Below are 14,433 nucleotides of genomic sequence, written 5' to 3' on the forward strand. Positions count from 1 at the left end.
TGCAGGAACTAATGGGTCTTTGGATTTATGCTTTTGGGGATGGGGTTGAGTGTCTTTTCAATTGTTAAGGTGTTAAATAGCATTATTTTCAGTAAGGGAAAGAAATAGATTTGTGAGAGAGAGAGAGAGAGAGAGAGAGAGAGAGATGAAAGGTAGATATTAAAATTTCAAAGTGATGAATTTTGGTGGCTATTTGTCATTCATTTTAGCTGCTTAGACTCTAAGGCTAGAGATGGGAAGAAGCAGTGACCACACAGAATCCACTTGGTTGGAAGTAGTAAAAGTGGAGCTAGCTAGCACCACCTGTTTCTTGAGCCAGCAGTTGGCCTCCATGGTTCTAGTACCAGCATCCCATGCCCTGCATCAGTAGTGCAACTACAGTATTTGTGCCCTTCTGAACTGTATCACCAGATCCTATTAAATCCCTTTTCACAGCAGTCTTGAGTTGTAGTCACCTAGCCTTAGTGACTCCTGTGAGACTGTTTTTTCCTTCTTTGTTCATATGGAATGTCCTTCGTTTATTAGCTACTTCCACAGGGTATATACATAGCCACATGAACTAGTCCTATTAATAGGCTGCAGGTAAGGGTTGTTCATAATAGGTACTTCTGATACTAAGTAAGAATTTTATTCTTGCTCCCTCAAAATACAATATAAAATCTCCACAATCAACTCATATTAGAATAAATGTTACAATAGTAATAACAAAAATATACTAATGGACACACAGTAGAGGGCATTATAAATTCTAGCTAGACCGAGAAGCACCAGTTTCATGAATAGTGGAGAAAGGCATATTAGCTTGACCTAATGGATATATAGAAAGTTTTAGCCAAAAATTAAAGACCACAGATTTTTCTCATTCATAAAGCATTTACACCCCCCAAAAAAGATTGTGGTCTAGTCTATAATGAAAACTTTAACATATTATAAAGTATTAGATATCATACAGACTGATCTGTTACCACTGCAAAATTAGATAAGAAAGTAATAAAAAAGATAAACGACCATGCATTTAGAAATTATTTAAAAACACACTTCTAAATAACTTAGGATTTAAATCAGAAGTCATGATGGAAATATAGCAATACCTAGAATTTAATGATAATGAAAGCAGCATATATGAAGCTTTCAAGATACAACCAAGGCAATGTTTTCCTTTTTAGCAAAACTGTGAGGTATAATTCACATACAATAAACTGCACATTTTTAAAGCATCACCACAAGATAATGAGCATATCTATCACACTCAAAAGTTTCCTTGTGCCCCTTCATAGTTTCTCCGTCACTAATTCCTTCCCCTTCTCTAATCCCAGGCAACCCCTGATATAATTTCTGCCACTATATATTAGTTTGCATCTTATAAGATTTTATACAAATGTAATTTAGGGTGAACAACCATTTATATTTGCCTGAGGCTATGGAGTTTCCCAGGATGTCAGATTTTCAGTCATACTAACAGGTATGCAATTGTGTATCATTGTGTATTTTGCTTTTTCCTAATGACCGATGATGTTCATTGTTTTCATATGCTTGTTTGTGATCTGTATATCTTCTTTGACGAAGTGTCTGTTGAAATAGCCCATTTTTAATGGCATGTTTGTTTTCTTATTGTGGAGTTTTGAGAGTTATTTATACAACCCAGTTAAAATCCTTAATGAGATATGTGATTTGCAATGAATTTCTCCCTGTATGTGCCTTTAATTTATTCAGTGTTTTTTTTAAGAACAGAAATTTTAATTTTTATAAAGTCTAATTATAATTTTGTACTTTGATGGATCATGGTTTTAGTGTCTTGTCTAAAAAATCTGTAGATCATAAATATTTTCTTTTAGAAGTTTTATTGTTTGAGGTTTACATTTTGGATCCATCTATTTAGAGATAATTTTGATGCATGGAAAGGTGGTTCTGATGCATGGCAAGGGAAACAAAAGCAAAAAATAAACTATTGAGATTACACCAAAATAACAAGCTTTTGCAGTGAATAAAATCATCAACAAAATGAAAAGGCAACCTAGTGAGTGGGAAAAGATATTTGCAAATGATATATCCAATAAAAGGAGTGATATTCAAAATATATGAAGAACTCATACAACTCAACACTGGAAAAAAAATAAATCCAATTGAACAATGGACAGAGGATCTGAATAAACATATTTTTTTCCAAAAAAGACATACAGATGGCTATCATACACTTTTTATTTGTGCTTTTCTCTATATGTATATTTCAATAAGAAATTTATTTCTTCTTTATATGTATATTTCAATAAGAAATTTATATTAAAATTGTCAATGAAAATATTAGCAAGGATATAAAATAAAATGAATTCTCATAAACTCAAAGTACAAACATAAATTATAACCACTTTGGGAAACAATGTAACAAGCTACATGTCCATCAACTAACTGTATAATGGATGAATTATTTGAGATATAGTTGCATAATAGAGTACTACATACCAGTGAAGCAAGGAAATTAGAGCTACATTGAAAATATGGATAAATCTCGCAAATACAATATTTAATGAAGCAACCTGAATATTACAGACTGAAAACAGAATGTATACTTTATAGTTTTATGTTTATAAAAGTTCAAATCTAGGTTGCCCAAATTCTGCTTCTGTTTATGAGGTAGAAAGTCAAAAGAGAACATCACACTCACTTGAAAAATGAGAATAACGCAGTCTATAAAATCAAAACTTTTCTCAAACTATTTAGAGTTGGTGTTACAAGGCAATCAAGACAATTAAATTCCAAAGGATGTTGATCTCCTCCAAAGAGAGAAAGAACACATGAACTCTTTCACATTTGGAAGAGCATAGGAATAAGGGCATCAAAGAATCATGTAAGAAGAAATAAGCTAAACTTGAGATATCACAACACACATCTGAGAAAGACCAACATTATTTAAAAAATACTGGCATTATTAAGTGCTACCAAGGATGAAGAAAAAGTTACACTTTCATACATAAGTATTGGAAATATAAAATGATACATCCCCTGTGAAAAGTGATTTGGTAATTTCTTTTAAACATACATTTACCATATGAGTCAGCAAAGCCACTCCTAGGAGAAATAAAAAACTTAACATCTACATATGAATATTTATATCAGTTCCATTCATATTTGCCAAAATCTGGAAACAACCCAAATGTCCTTCCATGAGTGAATGGATAAACTGTGGTGTGTCGGTACAATGGATTGCTACTGGGAAATAAAAATGAATGAACTATTGATAGACACAACTTGGATGAACCTCAAAGGCATTTTCCTGAGTAAAAGTGCTTCAAAAAGTTACTTACTTTATTTTTCCATTTATATAACATTGATGAAAAGACAAAGATACAGTGATAGAAGATGGTGGAGTAGTTGTCAAAATTAGGTGTGAGAGGAGGGTAAGACTATAAAAGAACAGCACTTGGGAGTTTGTGTCTCCATGTTTGTATGTATGTGTTGGAAGACAGTTATAGAACTATTTTAAATCCTGATTATGATTGTGGTTACATGAATTTATATATGGGTTTTAACTTTACACCAAAATAAAGAGATAATTTTATTATTTAAACATTTTAAAAGATTAAAATAAATAAAAAAGTTGGAATAACTACATTGATAGCAGAAAAAATTATTTCACTAGAAGAAAATTATTATAAACAGGAATATTAAATATAATTACATAAGGATACTTCAAGATGGTATAACAATATTAAGTGTGCATGCACCTAAAAGCAGAGCTTCAAAATACATGAAACAAAAACTGATAAAACTGAAAGGACAAATAGCCAAATCTAAAATTATATTTGGACAAATATAATTGTAATATAATAAAAATAATGCTTCTCTCTGAGGAAATTATACAAAAAGTGGATAGAAAGGATACTGAAGAACCCAAACAGCACTCTGAAACAACTTTATCTAACTGGCATTTACAGAACACTCTACACAATAGAAGAGTATACATTATTTTCAAGTACACATGGAATATTCACCAAGATAATCCATAAAACAACCCTTAACAAATGTAAAAGAATTTAAATCCTGCAAAGTATATTCTCAAAGATTGTAACAAGAGATTAAGAAGGGCATTATATCATAATTAAGGGGTCTATCCATCAAGAAGAGCTAACAATTGTGTTTATGCCCCAACTTGAGAGCACCCAAATATATAAATCAATTAATCACAAACGTAAGCAGAGTTATTGATAATAATACCATTGTTGCAGGAGACTTTAATACTCTACTGACAGCAATTGGACAGATCATCTAAGGAGAAAATCAACAAGGAAACAAAGACTCTGAATGACACATCAGACCAGATGGACTTAACAGATATATTCAGAACATTTCATCCTAAAGCAGCAGAATACACATTCTTCTTGAGTGCATATGGAACATTTTCCAGAACAGTTCACATACTGGGTCACAAATCAGCTCTCAACAGGTATAAAAAAATTGAAATCATAATGGAATAAAGAATACCAAAAGGGATATTTGCAAATTCCCAAAATATTTTGAGACTGGACAACACATTTTGACTAGCTCATGTTTAAAAAAAAATTCTTGAGGGTAATTTAAAAGTACTTTGAAATTAATGAAAATAAAAATACAGTATTAGATTTGTGGGATTCAGCTAAAGCAGTGCTTAGAGAGAAACTTATGTCATTAAACGCTTATATTAGAAACGCTTATATTTATATTCAAATAAATAATCAAAGCTTCCACTTTAAAAGGTGTAAAAAGAAAAGTAAATTAAATTCTATGCAACAGAAGAATGGGAATTATATAGATAAAAGCATAAATCAATGAAATTGAAATTAAGAAAACAATAAATAATATCAATGGGCACAAAAGCTGTTTCTATAAAAAGGTCAGAGAAACTGAAATACCTAGTGATACTGAAAATGTTGTTGATAAACAATGGTTTTGGATACTGTTAAAGTATAAGAAACTGTAGATCTAGAGTGAGGAATATATAATATGTGAGTTTTCAGGAAGGGTAAAAATGGCAGAACACATATTGTAATCATATAAATAAATGTCTTATGATCTAGTAGTAATGTGCAATTGTTTAAAAGCTTGGAATAGCCAACAAAGTACTTAGATCTTCACGAAATACATATAAAGGGACAGGTGCTAATATGCAAAAATAAGGAAAAGTTAATATTTTGCAAGAGGAAAATCTAGGTTAAATATGAAAAAGCGTTGGTAAAAAAAAGTTATTGGTAAAGATACTGGTGCTTATTATTTCCATTTTTTTTGGTAGAATGTGAATCTATACTTTTAAAAGGGAAAAATAAAAATATGAGATTATTCCATTGTGAATAAATTATGTGCACAATTTTTATAACTGAAATGTATAGAAATATCACTGGATAAAAATTATTTGGTAAAAATCAGGGATTGATGAGTTTTAAAAAGAACAAAGAACAAATGATGCAGTAGTAAGAAAATTCCTGAAGCACAAGAATAACATGGAATCATATCAAAATCAGAGAAACCATTCATGAATTTGTTAGGACATGATATGAATGAAAACAGTTAAATGTTAAAATCGTCAATGCAGAAAAGGAGTATGTGAGATATAGCTAACAACAAAGCACATATTATCTACAGTACAATAGTGTTAACAAAAATCGTGAATCACAGTTCTTATTATATGGTGTTCAATTTGTAAAATATAAGAATATGCTAACTTAGAAGCTATGCATTGAATAATTGTTAAAGAAAATGTGGGTTACTTTTATAATATACTGCATAATTCTTATGAAAATCAGTGTTTTTAAAAAGTAGGTTTTCACTCATGACTCAGAATTAATGGATTAATGACTAGAAAATATTTTATTTATTTTTTTAATCTTTATTTTTGAGAGACAGAGAGAGAGAGCATGAGCAGGGGAAAGGCAGAGAGAGAGAGAGGGAGACACAGACTCTGAAGCAGGCTCCAGGCTCCGAGCTGTCAGCACAGAGCCCGACACAGGACTTGAACCCACAGACATCAAGATCATGACCTGAGCTGAAGTCAGGCACCCAACCAAGTGAGCCACCCAGGCATCCCTAGAAAACCTTTTAAATAACAGTTTGTTATGGGCTGTTACAAGAGACATATAAATGACTTTTGACAAGAGACATATAAACAACACTCAATAATGCAAGTAATTGTGGTAATTACTTCTGCCAATATTGCCTATATACAATCCTGCCTATAGATATTACATCTGATATCATGTCACTGAGAATATCACTTAAATATAATTTCCCTTTTATAATACGCTAGTTTTTCTAGATAAATGGTATTTTAAAAAGATATAGATTCTTTTTTAAAAAATGTTGATTTATTTATTTTGAGAAATAGAGAAAGTGTGAGTAGGAGACGGGCAGAGAGAGAGGGAGAGAGAGAGAATCCCAAGCAGGCTCCACGCTGTTAGTGCAGAGCTGGATGCAGGGCTCAATCTCATGAACCATGAGATCATGACCTAGCCAAAATCAAGAGTCAGATGCTTAACTGACTGATCCACCCAGGCACTCGGTAAATGATATATCCTTACCTGTGAAACACTGGATTTGAAAGTCTGAGAGAAATTAAAAGATTACACATAGCCTACTTAATTGGATTTCAAAGTTTCTTTGTTTCTTTATAGTTACATAACCAGTAAGTGAGCTAGGGGCTGGAAACAATCCAGCAAGAGGTTTATCAATATTCAAATGAAACATCTAGATAATGAGTGTTTGTTTTTGGTCTAAATCACATTTTAAAATATTTGCAGTATTTTATTATGATAATGGTAATTTTTGTGTGCCTTAGAAGTGTTTGAAAAATTGAAGGCATAAACAAGAGAATTAAAAATGTGTTATATTTCCACAAGCAAGAGAAAAACATTGTTGCTATTTTGTTGTATATACTCCCACTTTGTATGTATGTCTATATTAACATATATATGTGTCTCAGTCTTTCAATCTAGACTAAATTGAAATACTGGGATTTATGTCATATGTAGATAATTCAGGTTTTAAATCTGTATTATAGGATTTCTGATTCTGCCATGATGGAGTCAACAGGGACCAAATTTACACAGCTACCTGAAACAACCACAACAAAAAGGCAAAATGCACAAAACAATGATTTTTAATTTATTGGACATTAGGCAAATGACAACAGTGCTATCTGAGAGATGAAAAACAAGTGAGATAAGTCCTATGATTGCCCAAGCTTATTGCCTAGAGAGAGATTGAAGACCATAGAGCACAGTGGAGAAGCTTGGCCATTTGCTTGAGTTGAGGAGGTAGAGCTGGCAGTCTGGGGATGCTAGGTGGCTAGAGCTTGCAAGACAAATTTTCAGAGAGTAGAAAGCTCCACAGAGAAATCTCTAGGGATTACGTAGGTCTGGGAAGTATTCTTGCTGCCATTTGTCAGAGTGGAAAACCTCATATTTCATAGGGCTCAGTTAGAATACACAGAATGGTTTTGCCTTAGAAATGAAGAAATACTAGCCATAGTCTAAACATTGCCTTTATCTCAACTAACAAAGTTTTAAAGCAAGACCCAAAAGGAGCATACTGTTTCTAAGTAATTTAATTGTGTCCCAGAATAAAGCTCATGAATATTTATTTATAGAAACACAAAAATGGGGTGTCTGGGTGGCTCAGGCCCATTGAGCATCTGACTTCAGCTCAGGTCATGATCTCATCGTTCATGAGTTTGAGACCAAAATAGGGCTTGCTGCTGTCAGTGTAGAGCCCACTCCAGACCCTCTGTCCTCCTCTCTCTCCCCCACTCACACTTCCTCTCTCAAAAATAAATAAGCATAAAAAAATAAACAAAAATATCCAGCACTTAACAAGGTAAAATTCAAAATGTCTGACATACAATTAAAATTATTAACAATTCAAAGAAGAAAGAAAGTAAGATCAATAATGAGGAGACAAATAAATCAAAACTGACCTAGAAATGAGACAGATAATAGAGTTAGTAGACAAGGACATTGAAGCAGTATTATATATAACTGTGTTTTGAATGTTCAAAAGATAAAAGGAAAGGTTGAACGTGTTAAATAGAGACATGGAATATACAAAAAAAAAAAACCCAAGTAAACTTTGAGATATAAAATCTACAATGTTTATTTGAAAAAATATACCAGTTTGGGTCAATGTAGATTTGAGATGTAAGAAGAAAGATTTAGTGAACTTGAAGATATATCAATAAAACTTTCCAGAAACACACAGAGAGAAAACAATGCTGAAAACATTGGTGAGTTGTGAGGCAATGAATAGAGCACTGGTGAGTGGGAAGGCATATATTTGGAGACACCAAAGGAGAGTGAAATGGGAGGATAGAAATATTTGAATGAAAACCACCAAAATTGGATGAAAACTATATAAGGCCACAGATTCAAAAAGCTAAAAGAATGCCAGAAATAAAAAGGATGAAGAAAACTATACCATGGCCCATAATAATCAAATTACTTAAAATTAGTACTAAGGAGAAAATCTTAAAAATACACAGAGATAAAAGACACTTTACTACAGAGGAACTTACAAGCCTAAGTGTATATTTCTTGTCAAAACCAATGAAAACAAGCCAGGAGGAATTAAGATGGCAGAGTAGTATTGATGAAGTCTTGGGGTGATGGGGGGTTCATGGGGTCCAGAGCTGATGGCCATGAAAGAATTCTTGAAGATGTCTTTGGTACAAAAATGTGATTTTATTAAAGCACAGGGACAGGACCCATGGGCAGGAGGAGCTGCACTGAGATTGTAATGGGTAACTGATTATATACCCTCAGGTTAGGAGGGGGTCAGGGATAGAATAAGTCTCTAAGGTATTTTGGAAGCTAGGTTTCCAAGACCTTGAGGGGCTAGCTGTTGCTAAGGAAACTCCACTTATTACTGTTTAATAAAACCCTAGTCATGAGATCCTTCAGATGTATATGGGGGAGCCATAAGTTTAGAGTATCATTGCCAGCATATATCTTGGGGCAATTGAGATAAAGGTAGTAGACTTACAGGATCCTCAAGGTTGGGATAATGTTAAGCTAAGGTTCTCTTTTGCCCCTAGCAAAGTGTCATCATTGAAGCAGCTGAATGACAGGTTTCAAGGACTTTTCATTTGCCTTAGTTTCCCACATTACCATGGCAAGCACTTAAGCCCCTTTCCTTTGTTCTTGGGTAGTCAGGAGTGTCTGAGGAATATCACTCATATTCCACCAGAGGGTGGCATTGTGTCAGCCTGTATTTTGCCCTCAACTTGCCCCACACTCCTTCATCAGTATGGGGACCCAGAGGCTGTCTCGTCCCTGAAATACAGCTAGATCAACATCAAACCATTTTAAATGCCTAGGAAGTTGATTTGAGGATTAACACAACAATCTGCATAATTGGGCAAAAGATCTTGGCAAGTATGCAGTGTGGAGAGGCGAATTGGGGAGGAGGAAAGCTTCAATGCCAGGGAGAGTGGGGAGCTATTTTCATGGAAAGAGGACAGAGAGAGAAAGAGAAGGGGGGAGAGAGCGCAGGGCATTGGGATTGCACAAGAAAAGCACTCCACTTGAAAGTAGCTGGAGAGAGAGAAAGAGTAAAAACACTCACAGGAGACTGGACAAGAAACTGTTACCCAAAACCATTAATGGGGAAAAAGAAGAGGATTTCAATAACACCAGTATTTTATAAACAGTGGAGGGCAGTCAGAAGTTTCAGAGCACAGTGCCTGGTGGTGCTCTGGTGAGGAAGCAGGGCAAATACCCAGGAGGGTGCAGCATGGTCTAAGGGGTCCCTGTGTCACACAGGGAGAAGTGGTTCCCCTCCTTGTAGTGCATTTGGTAGAGACTATCCAGCCTCTCTGCAAGCAAAAGTCCCAGATAGCTGCCATGTTTACTGGTATAGGAACAAAGACACCCAATGAGGGTAGCAAACCCTAGTGCCAGCTGTGTGTTGCAATTTACCATAAACTTTGAGCCTCTGATGCTTTGTAGTCACACAAACGTTTTCTGGGACAAGTTGGTACCTGGCCATTCATTGTTCAGTGAGACCCTCCCCCAGAGGATCAGTGTGGGTCCAAGCTCCAGGGGTCTCTTAATTGTGGGATTTTAAAACACAGTCCCATCTGAGATAAAACTCTGGAGGGAGGTGTTGCCTGGCAGTCAGACAGCTTGGACACAGACAGGATAAAGGTGGGGAGTAGACAGAAGCCTGAGACAAAGGAGGGAAATTGCTTGCACATCTGTGGTGGCACAAAATTCCCAATCTGAAGATTAGAGAGCAGTGTGAGTCCATTTTCCTACTAGTACGCCTGTACTGATAGACCCCAGTGAGCTAAGAAGTGCCATGAAGTGGAGAATGGAGCTGTTACACCAAGCCCCACCAGGCACATCTCTAGTAGGGCAAGTCAGCCTGAGAAACAGAGCAGCAGTCTCCTCCACCAGAGGACCAGCACAAATCCCTTCCACCCACTTAGTCTATGGATCATAGTGTGCAGCAAAGTTTCAGTTATAGGGGAAACTGGATTTAGCTTCATTTGGGTTTCTTTTTCTTTGTTCATTAGTTAATTTTATTTGCTTCTGTTTGTGTTCAAATTGTTTTTTTTTTCTTCTTTTGTTTCATTTTCTTTCTTGGATACAGAAAGAGCTAAATTTTTTATTCTATTTTAGTATTTTTTTAATTGTTAATTTCTTAGATTTTTTTTTCATTTCTCTTTTTTCTCTTTTCTATCAAGCTTTTCTTAACAAGCAGACCAAAACATACATAGAATCTAGCTTCCTTTGTTTGATTTTTTGTTCTTTTTTTAATTTTTAGTTTTATTTTATTAATGTTTTTCTTCCTCCAAAATGAAAGATGGAGGAATTCACCTCAAAAGAAGGAAAAGGAATAAATGATGGTCAGAGATTTTATCAACACAAATATAAGTGAGATATCTGAACTAGAATCTAAAACCACAATTAAAAGAATACTAGCTGGGATTGAAAAAAACATAGAAGACACCAGGGAGTCCCTTTCTGCAGAGATAAAATAACTAAAATCTAGTCAGGCTGAAATTTAAAATGCTATAACCAAGATGCAATCTTGAATGGATGCCATGATGGTGAGGATGGACAAACAAGAGCAGCAAATTAGTGATATAGAAGATAGAATTATGGAAAATAATGAAGCTGAAAAGAAGAGGGAAACAAAGGCAAAAGACTATGATACAAGACTTACAGAAAACGAGTTATAAAAGAGGAATAACACTTGTATTATAGGAATCCCAGAAGATGAAGAGAGAGAAAAGGGGGCAGAAGTTTTGTGTTAACAAATTATAGCTGAAAAGTCTCTCTCATCTAGAGAAGGACACACACATCAAAATCCAAGAAGCACAGAGAACTCCCATTAAATTAAAAAAAATACCATCACCAAGGCATATCAATATTATAGTCAAATTCACAAAATACACAGATAAGGAAAGAATCATGAAATTAGCAAGGGAAAAAAGTCCTTCACCTACAAGGGACGACAAATCAGGTTCACAGCAGATCTTTCCAAAGAAACTTAGCAGGCCAGAAAGGAGTGGCAGGGTATATTCAATGTGATGAATGGGAAAAATATGCAGCCAAGAATTATTTATCCAGCAAGACTGTCATTCAAATAGAAGGAGAGATAAGGAGTATCCCAGACAAACAAAAACTTAAGGATTCTTGCAAGAAATTTTAAGGGGGCACTTTGAGTGGAGAAAAAACAAAACAAAGCAAAACAAGACCAAAGCAACAAAGACCAGAAGACCAGAGACATCAACAGAAACACCAACTCTACAAGCAACACAATGGCACCAAGTTCATATCTTTGAATAATCACTGTGAATATAAATGGACTAAATGCTCTAATCAAAACTGCAGATTCAAACTGAGTGGATGGAGAACCATCTAACATGTTAATGGACATCAAAAGAAGGGAAGGAAAAAAAAGTTAGAAAGGGAGGGAGCCAAACCATAAGAGACTCTTAAAAACTGAGAATAAACTGAAGGTTGATGAGGGGGTGGGAGGGAGGGGAAAGTGGGTGATGGGTATTGAGGAGGGCACCTGTTGGGATGAGCACTGGGTGTTGTATGGAAACCAATTTGACAATAAACCTCATATTAAAAAAATAAAAATAAAATAAAATGGAGAAATCTGGAAAAAAATATAACAAAGACTGTAACAAGAGATGAAGAAGGGCATTATAACATAATTAAGGGGTCTTTCCACCAAGAACATCTAACAACTGCAAATATTTATGCCCCCAATTGCAAATATTTATGCCCCAAGTTGAAAGAAACCAAATGTATAAATCAATTAATCACAAACATAAAGAAACTCATTGATAATAACACAATAATAGCAGGTGGCTTTAATATTCCACTTACAACAACGTACAGATCATCTAAGCAGAAAATCAACAAGGATACAATGGCTTTGAATGACCCACTGGACCAGATGGACTTACAGATATATTCAGAACATTCTATTCTAAAGCAGCAGAATACACATTCTTTTTGAGTGCACACAGAACATTCTCCAGGATAGGTCACATACTGGGACACAAATCAGACCTTAACAAGTATAAACAGATTGAGATCATACCATGCATATTTTCACACCACAGTGCTATGAAAGTTGAAATCAACCACCAGAAAAAGTTTGGAAAGATTACAAACACTTGTATTGAATATTAAAGAACTTGAATATTAAAGAACATCCTACTGAAGAATGAATGGGTTAACCAAGAAATTAAAGAGGAAATAAATAAGTACATGGAAGCCAATGAAAATGAAAACACAACAGTCCAATACCTTTGGGATGCAGCAAAGGCAGGCATAAGAGGGAAGTATATTGCAATCCAGGCCTTCCTAAAGAAGGAAGAAATGTCTCAATTGCAGAGCCTAACCTTATACCTAATGGAGCTGGAAAAAGAATGGCAAATGAAGCCCCAAAACAGTAGAGGAATAATAAAGATTAGAGCATAAATCAAGAATATTGAAATGAGAAAAAAGTAGAATAGGTAAACAAACTAGGAGGTGGCTCTTTTAAAGAATTAACAAAATTGATAAACCCCTAGCCAGACTTATTAAAAAGAAAAAGGAGAGGACTCAAATAAATAAAATCACAAATGAAAGAGGAGAGATCACTACCAACACCACAAAAATACATATAAGAGAATATTATGAGTATATGGTAATATATGCTAACAAATTGAGCAATGTGGAAGAAATGAATAAATTCCTAAAAACATACAAACTACCAAAATTGAAACAGGAAGAAATAGAAAACTTGAACAGACTCATAACCAGCAAAGAAATTGAATCAGTAATCAAAAAACTCCAAAGAAGAGTCCAGGGCCAGATGGCTTCCCAGGAGAATTCCACCAAACATGTAAAGAAGTGTTAATACCTATTCTTTTGAAAATGTTCCAAAAAATAGAAATGGAAGGAAAACTTCCATACTCTTTCTATGAGGCCAGCATTACTTGCATTCCAAAAGCAGACAAAGATCCCACTAAAAAAAAGAGAATTACAGATCAATTTCCTTGATAAACATGGATGCAAAAAGTGTCAACAAGATACTAGCAAATCCAATCCAAAAATACATTAAAATAATTGTTCACCACCATCAAGTGAGATTTATTCCTGAGTTGCAGGGGTGGTTCAATATCCACAAATCAATCAACGTCATAAACCACATTAATAAAAGAAAGGATAAGAATCACTTGATCCTCTCAATAGATGCAGTAAAAGCATTTGACATAACACAGCATTTTTTCTAGATAAAAACCCTCAAGAATGTAGGGATAGAAGGAACATACGTCAACATCATAAAGGTCATATATGAAAGACCCACAACTAATATCATCCTCAATGAAGAAAAACTGAGAGCTTTCCCCTTCAGGTCAGGAACATAACAGAGATGTCCATTCTCACCACTGTTGTTCAACATAGTACTGGAAGTCTTAGCCTCAGCAATCAGACAACAAAAAGCAATAAAAGGGAAATAAATTGGCAAAGAAGAAGTCAAACTTTCACTCTTCACAGGTGACATGATACTCTACATGGAGAACCCAAAATATTCCAGCAAAAAAACTGTTAGAACTAATATGTGAATTCAACAAAACAGCAGGATATAAAATCAATGTACATTAATCAGTTGCATTTCTATACACCAATAATGAAGCAGCAGAAAGAGAAATCAAGGAATTAATCCCATTTACAATTGCAACAAGAACAATAAGATACCTAGAAATAAACATAACCAACGGGATAAAGGTCTGTACACTGAAAGCTATAGAAATCTTATGAAATAAATTGAAAATTTTCACAGAGTAAGAACAATCCTAAAATTTGTATGGAACCATAAAAGACCCTGAATAGACAAAGTAATGTTGAAAAAGAAAACCAAAGCTGGAGACCTCACAATTTTGGACTTCAAGCTATATTACAA

Source organism: Panthera tigris, chromosome X (genome assembly GCF_018350195.1).
Source record: "Panthera tigris isolate Pti1 chromosome X, P.tigris_Pti1_mat1.1, whole genome shotgun sequence".
Taxonomy (NCBI): domain Eukaryota; kingdom Metazoa; phylum Chordata; class Mammalia; order Carnivora; family Felidae; genus Panthera; species Panthera tigris.